Here is an 8111-nt window from a genome sequence, read left to right as displayed (position 1 = left end):
GCCCCTCCAGAAGCTCTCTAACCCCGTCCTCCCCAACCTGAGGTCTGGAGGTGTTCCCCTCGAGCCTGTCTTGCATCACGGTGGGGAAGAAAACGGAGGTGAAGAATTGGTTAAAGAGGTCTGCTTTCTCCCCTGGCGCAACCACCAGATTGCCCAGAGGATCTTGCAGGGGCCCCACATTTCCTGGTGCCTTCTTCATCCTCCCTATATATTTGAAAAAGGACTTTTTGTTATCTTTGATCTTGGACGCTAGTCCTAGCTCTATGTCCACCTTAGCTTTCCTGACAGCCCCACTACAGACCCGAGCAGAGGAGGTATACTCCTCTTTGGAGATAGCACCCCCTTCCACCAGGTGTACGCCGCCTTTTTGGCAATCAGGCATTCCCGGATGCCCTTGGTGAGCCAGGGGGGCTTTTGGGCATTCCTGCCCTCCTTGCTTTTTGTTGGGATGGTCACCCCTTGGGCCCTGAGTATCGACTGCTTAAGGAACGACCTCTCATCTTGGGCACTGAGCTCCCCTGCTCTCCGGAACCCCAGTGCCTCTCCCACTAATCTCCTCAACTCATTGAAATTCGCCCTCTTGAAGTCTAGGGCTACCGCCCTGCTGCTGACCCTTGACACCCTGCGCTGGATGGTAAACTCCAGCAAGTGATGATCGCTATCACCCTGGTGGTCAAGGGCCTGGAGGCCCCTTACCAGGTCATCCCCTGTGGCCAGGACCAGGTCCAACAGGGCAGTTCCTCTGGTGGGACTGTGCACCTCCTGAATTAAGTGGAGGTCCTGTATCTCAGCCAGGAACCTCCTGGAATGGTCCGACCTGGCTGACTGCTCCTCCCAGCAGATGTCCGGGTAATTAAAATCGCCCATGATTACATCCCTTGCCTTAAGTGCCTCTGCAAGCTGGCCTGAAATGTCTTCTCCAAAGCAGTGCTGAGGCCCAGTGGTGGGAGTTGAGGAGAAAAGGCCAACTGAGCCCAATGCCATGGGTGCTGCTCCTCCTCTGAGCTAGCAACAACACCCCATTCCCTCTTGCTAGCCCTGAATCCCTCCAGAGCACACGCGCCTGGGACCCCTGCAGCCTCCCCAAGAGAAACATGCTCCGAGGCAGACAGGCAGTGGGGAGAGGAGTCCCCCTTTCTTTTTCCTATCCAAACTCTTGCTGGTAATCTGTGTAGAGTGACCATGGCTTGGGTGGCGAGGATGAGCACGTCCACGCAAGTCTACAAGCTGTCGGTTTATGACCTTCGTAAAGCAAGCATGATGGCGACTCAATGTGCTCACGGTCTCACCTTCAGCCAAAAAAATGTGGAGCAGCATGTCCGGCAGAGGCAAAAAGCTGAGTCCAGCAGCCTGAGACCATTGCTGCTCCTCAACAGACCCTCCAAAGCGTACACCCTCCTAAGCTGGACCAGGTCCCCTGGACAGGAGCCTTTACCATCTCCAACACCACAAAATAGAGACCACATTTTACTGCCAACATCTGGCACTTCAAATGCCCTTGGAATATATAACATCTGGATTGAATTCTCCTGCCATTCTTCCAGGGCCTTCCCATTTAATAAATAATAATGGTTTATTACTCTGCTGTACCATTTCATAATCCTTTTCTCAGCAAGAATGGAAAAGGGTTTGGAAAAACAAGCCCAGGGAGCACATTCAAGAAAGTGACACCAAGAGCAGATGACAGAAGAACAGCCACTTGCCAGCTCTATGGGCCATGGATTCAAACCTCTGCATATGAGCCAGGCAAGTGCACCTTTTAATGGAGCCAAAGCCATTCAGGCCAGCTTGCTCAGGCTGAGCGGCCCCTGGATCTCTCCTCTCCCCGCACACGTGCTTCCAGGGCTGTGCATGGGCTGCTCCGGAAATCCTCCGCTGTTTCCTTGGCTGGGAGACTTTTAATACATCCAAGCGTGCAATTTGGTTGCCACAGCAATGGGAGGTGCCAAGCCGTTCCAAATGGATTTGGGCAGCAGCGAACTGTAACAAGCACTAAAATCAAATCCTCCCTCCCCTGCGTGTCGGCCTCGCCTGCGCAGGCTTCAGCACCTTTGGAGAGGGGCCATCTTGGGCTGCACGCAGCACGATGGGGCCCTTATCTTGGCTGTGCCCAGGGTACTGTCATTGCCCTCTCTCCCTGCCTGCTTCTGTGCCAGGCGCTTCCCAGCAAGGCAGCGGATCCCCAGCACAGACAGACAAGGAGGGAGACAGGCGGTAAGTTGCCTCTGTCCTCTGCGATGAGTCCACACAAGCTCACAGATTCATCTGGTTCAAGGCCAGGAACCCCCACGCTGCTCATCTAGCCTGGCCTCTTGCTTTACACGCAGCCGACGGGGTCTCGCCCCGGAGAACTTCTGTAGGGGGCTGTTCTTCCCCAAACACCGCTGGGGAACCAGACCTGGCACATATTGACTAGGAAGACACCAGCCCCAGGGCAGGTGTTTCCCATGCCAGGGGCTTTTGCAGAGGCCAAGTACTATGCTGCATAAGGCATGAAGTTGCTCTTATCCCAGCTGGAGGTAAGCCTAGACGCAAGGTAAGAGATAGGTCCTGGATCAGAGGCCTGGCGTGATGCAGAAGCTTGGCTTTGAGCCAGCCTCCCTTCTGCATTTCTACCTGCCATCATTCAGACTGCCAACTCTTTGGAGCAAGGAATCTCCCTCCGGGCTGTATCTGCTAGACACCCCTGAACCGCGTGGGACTGAAAAGCCCAAAGACTGGCTTTGCTTGGCCTGGAAAGCTGGCACTATCCCAGATCAGCCCTGTGCCTGGAGTGTCAGCTATGCTACCTTTGCCTTGGTGTAATGAATACTGCAGCGGTGTGAGGAGCAGCCTGTCATGGGTATGGTCGGCAGTCCAGCACTGTGCTTCCTGCAGGGCCAGGTTGGTGGGCATGCGGACAGGACTTCTTGGGTCTCAGCTCTTCAGCCTGGCTCCAAACAGAAGCCAGTGAAACATGAATTTAATGCCCTGAGTTGCTGGAATGAACTGCACTTTCCACAGAAGCCCAGAGCCGGAGCCAGCTTGCCCGACAGCCCAGGGCACAGACAGTGACTCCCCGGGATGGCGCTGCCTTGCTTGTTCTGACTTGAGTCCTGTTCATTTTTAAAAGGGAGTCTCGATGTCAGGAAAAGGCAGGAAAGACACTTTGCACAGTCCGCAGCTGCAGATGAGAGGTCTGGGTAACTCAGACCAGCCAGCAGTCCAAATCACCCCTCTGATACAAGGGAACAGACCGGTGCTCTCTTGAGTGATGCTGGGGCAACAGGATGACAGCAAGCACACCACATCTTGCACTTGGTGGCTTCAAGTAGTTTTCTCAACAAACAGCGAGGAGCTGCTTTGCAGGTAGAGTGGTGCTGTTGGACACCCTCTGCTTGCACCAGCAGAAAACGAACCACAGGAAAAGCAATAGCAAAGGGTCAGTGTGGCACCTGACGAACATGACGGAGGCTACGAATGCTGAATGCAGGCAGGGGCCCACTCAGCCGTCTTCCCAACTCTGGGTCTTCCCAGCCTCTTGGGAGAAAGAAGCCGTGACCCCAGGGACCATCAGTCCAATTCTCCCCCCTGTGCAAGAGAAGGAAACGCGTGCTGCTGACTCTGTCCTGGCCTGGGCTCCAGGCCCTCTGCGTGGTCCGTGTGCCACTGCTGGGACGAAGCACTCTCGTTTCCCAGTCTTTGCCCTCCCGTGGCCCAGGTCAGGCGCTGGAAGGTGCCATCCTCTTGCAATGCCTCAATGGCAGCCACATTAACACTTGTTACACTGAACAGAGACCTCCCACGGGCCAGGAAGGCTCCCTCCCCCTCGCCATCCCATTCTGTTTAGCTAGAATGTTTCTGAAAAATGTCATTAAATCCAGACCCCATTGAGCTGCAGCATGTGGATTTTCCCACTGTCTAAACAACTCCCAAGCTCAACTATCTCTGTGCAAATCTAATTTCCTGTTCCCCACAACACAGCCATGCTGAGCTCCCGGAGGTTGTGGAAAAGGCACCATGCTCTTTCAACCCCAGCCGGAACGTGATGCGTTCCCTTCAGCTCAGCATCCGTGTGCGGCCCCGGGCCAGGGGGCCCTGCAAGGGCTCTGTAGGAAGCTGGGCGATGGCCCTCCTTGACACCTCCAGGATTTCCCACCTCATGGCTTCAAAAGGAAGGTTTGTTTTCTTTGCAACTGTGGCTGCTGGTTCAGGAGAGGAAAGGCAGCGATGAAACCTTCCAACTCGGAGACTCCCATATCTTAGGGCGCTTGTACACGTTACGAAAATCACTCTGCAGGTGTGAATCCACCTCTGCCCTGCAAGGTGGGCTATAAGACAAAGGCGCTGACTAGCGCACAGCCCCTGGGCACAGCAATTCAGACAGGGAGCAAAGGAGCATCCTGTGCCATGGACTCTGGCCTGGCTATGGGGGCGAGTGTGCCTGAGGTATGGAGCCTGATGGATCTGCCATGACCGTGAGTGGGCATTGGTGGTTTTGTGTCTCCCTCCAAGGCTGGGCAGCCAGCAGCAGTCTGCCCCTAAAACAGAACTGGGCACTGGCACAGGGCTGACTCGGAGGGGAAGATTGCCACCTCCTGGCCACCCAGAGAAGCTGAGTTTTAACCCTTTGAAAAGGAGCAAAGGTAGCACTTCTCCACGGCTGCATCCCCCCCTTGCTTGCCTTGCTCTGTTGTTCCTTCCTGTGCAAAGTCTAACCTAGAGGAGGGGTCTTTTCTAATGGGCTAAGACCCCAAGCACACTAGTGAGGCTGTAGAAGACAGATTAATTCTTCAGACCTGGGCTAACATCCTAGCTAACACAATCTCACAGGAGGTACAATGGGCAAAACTCATCCCAGAATTGTGATGGGCAGAAATGCAGCATTCCTATCAAGGGCAGTGTTAGAAATGGGCACTCAGGAATAGGGCAGGATCCAGCTCCCACAGACAGTGATCACAACTTGAACAATGCGTCCCCACTGCACGGTTATCAGTTAATGTGTCATGGGAGCAAACAGTAGCCCGCTGCAAGGACTGCCTTGGGTACTCAATGTGTGAACTGCAGGGCTGGTCCACGTACACACACATCTTCCTTCTCTCTCATGACCAGACTGTCTAAGCTTCCAAAACTATTCTGCCCCGGACCAGTTTTGATTCTGCACCATGCCTTTGTGATTCAACTAGCTTCAGCAACAGGCCTGCAATGGACTTTTCAGGGAACACAGGGAAGGCGCGATTCTAGCCTAAAATCTGCCAGGATGCAATCACATTCTTTGGTGCCTGCCCAGCTCTTGTAACAATAGTTTTCAAGGTTTTCTTAAACTAAAGAACCTTTGACCCAGCTTGTGTCGAGCAAAAGCAGGATTCCCAAGGCCAAAGGTTAATGGGCCTGGAAATGATCATATGTTTATCAGCAAAATAAACGAGGAATAACGTTAGAGCAAATGCCAATCTGTTCCCACCGGCTCTGGTTCCTAAGAAAACACAATGAAATTCACACTCAAGGCAGTAACAGCCTGGAAAGGGAATATTTTCACAAGCCTGGGGGGGAGGCTCTGTAGCCGTTTCATACTGTCCTGCTGCCTGGCAGTTCCTGATAATTAGAAAGGCACATTTTCTGCTTCTTAGCCCTGACAAAGAGACTTATCCCCTAATCTTGCTCCCACTGGAGTTAACATGGCAAAACCCCCTGTGACACCAGCTGCAGAGGCTCACCCCTTCAGAGCAAGCAGGGAGCCAGCAGCACTCTGGGAGATGTCAAAGCTGCAGGTTTGTCCCTGGATGCAGCCACCTTTGGGCTTCTAATGTTTCCCACATGGCAGAAGTTGCCCAGACAGTGCTGGGCAGGTACCTGATAAGGATTTGTTTCCAAGAGGCTCCATCTGTTTCCACTTAACTGTGTTTGACACATCTTTCTATGCGCTCCACGAGATAACGTAGTCAGAGACCCTGAAAACACCCTTATTGAATCCATATGGCAAGTCACATGGAAAGCTGCAAACTGTGGAGCTTGCTAAGCAGGGTGAACTCTTGGAAAAAGCAGCAAAGATCTGTCATGCAAAGGTATTTGGGAGTGTCAGGGATGCGGTTCAGCATCCCGTGCTGCACTGGCAGAGCCTTATCCCCACCCCCTGCAAAGAGGCAAGTCCTGCTTTCCGCTGGGGGATGTGGGCAGAGTGTGGAAGGGGAAGTATCCTTGGGAGGAGGTCCTGGAAGTGGAAAGCATCCCACACGGGAACACATGCATTGCAAACTGGGTCAGAACCAGGAAGTCCCTGAGTCCAACAGCCTGCCTGCAGCAGAGGCCGGCGTCCAAGTTTCACAGGAAGGTGCACAAAAGCCCAGTGGGATCACCAGTCCCCTGGGCTGGTCTCACCCAAACCCCAGAGAATCAGAGGTTTGCAGTAGCCATGGAGCAGGAGGGTGTGATGTGTTCTAGCAGGCAGAAAGCTGCCCGCACATCTGTGGGTTTGTTTTTTTTGGGGGGGGGGTTAGCATTTAGCCCATGACAACTCTGTTTCTCTGGTTACTCACGGTCTTTGAATCTCCAAACCCTGCTGGTCCTTTTCTCTCAACTCTCCATGGAGCCCAGGGAGGAACTGCTTCCCTTGGGAGGTGTTTGATAAAAAGATGCCATGCAAGTAAATCAATGAAGAAATAAACATTGGTGCATCGGTGTTTGTCACAGCCGGGCACGTTCTGGATTACCTGCTCGTGTCAGGAATCTCCTCAGTTCGCTTGGTAAACACGGAGACTTGCTACTAAACAGAACTGTTTTCCTCTTGGCAACAGGAAGCCGTGGAGCCTGCAGCTCATCTCTCAGTCCCAGTGAGGCGGCGGGGGGCACTAGACACCAACGTCCCCGTACTGAAATATGTCCCAAAACACCAGCAAAAAAACCACCTTGGGGATGGGGGGCACCTGCCTGACCTGAGTGGTGCAGACTGCCCCTGAAAGGGCCAGTCACTTGAGAGATTAAGGCCAAAAAAGATGGGGAGTGATGAAATGTCCCACGGAGATTTAAACAAGGGGAAGGCTGGGGACAGCAGAGCTATGAAATGCCTCCGTCGAGCCTGATACTTGAACTCCCAGGCCACGTCTAGACGAGCATGGCCGTGTGGTACGTGGTGACCACACATTCAGGTAGGTGTTCCCTGTGCTGCTACCTTGCAGTGGGGGAGGGAGGGAGGAGCAGGAGGAGGTGTGACCCTGGAGGATCCCAAGGTCAAGATCCCAGTGTGGAAAAAAAGTGGGGTGGTGCACTGCCCAGAACTGGAGCCTGCCGTCCGGAGCCTTTTTTTTGTCTGTTTTTTTGCACTGGTCCTGGAAGCACTGCAATACCAGGTCAATGCATGGAGTAGACGGAGCAAGCTCCAGTTCCACCACCCAACACCAAAAAAAATCTGCTCAATATAGACCTCCTATAGAGAACATATTAGAGACAATCACCTGCCCTGGGGAGCCCGCCTCCGTGGTCATGGAGCTTCCCCTGCCAGGTAAGTGGCTGCTGGGGTCAGCAGAGCCTGTCCTTCCCTCCCCTACCCGGAGCAACCTGCTATGCGCCATTGTGTGCGTGGCACGGGCGTTCCCTGGGGACAAGGCAATGGTATGAGGTGAGCTGCTGTTCGTCTCTGGGGAACCAAACATCTGTGCACATCTGGGTGCCAGTGCATTACTGTGTAACACATGCAACCCTCACTTCTCTGGGCACAGGAGCAAGTGGGGCAGCGCTGAAGACACCGGGGTGCAGTGTGGTGCCCCAAGGCACGTGTGGACAGCGGCAGAGGGGCAGAGAAGCAGAACGGGGGGAGGTGAAGGCACTGCAGGCTGTGCTTGCACGTCCCCTACTGCAGCCGCACAAGACACGCATGTGCAACAGAAGCACCATGTGCCTCAAGCCGGGATGCCGAGCAGTTTGCCGGCAGCTTGACAGAGGCTGGGGAGTCCCGCACCCCCCGCGCCCGTTGTGCTGTGCCAAGGGGGGAGGTCTCCGCACTCCTGCTGCCCTGCACCACGCCACGTTGCGTGAGAAGCGGACAGCAAGGGAGCCGCCATGCACAGGCACACGCTTGCAGCTGCACTGCCCAGCCTAGCGTGGCCAGATCTTAAATACCAAACGATTGTACTGAA

The sequence above is a fragment of the Crocodylus porosus genome, unplaced genomic scaffold (assembly GCF_001723895.1).
Source record: "Crocodylus porosus isolate Cpor-Errol unplaced genomic scaffold, CroPor_comp1, whole genome shotgun sequence".
NCBI classification, from domain to species: Eukaryota; Metazoa; Chordata; order Crocodylia; family Crocodylidae; genus Crocodylus; species Crocodylus porosus.
The sequence above is the reverse complement of the archived record's forward strand: the minus strand, read 5'-3'. Positions refer to the sequence as shown.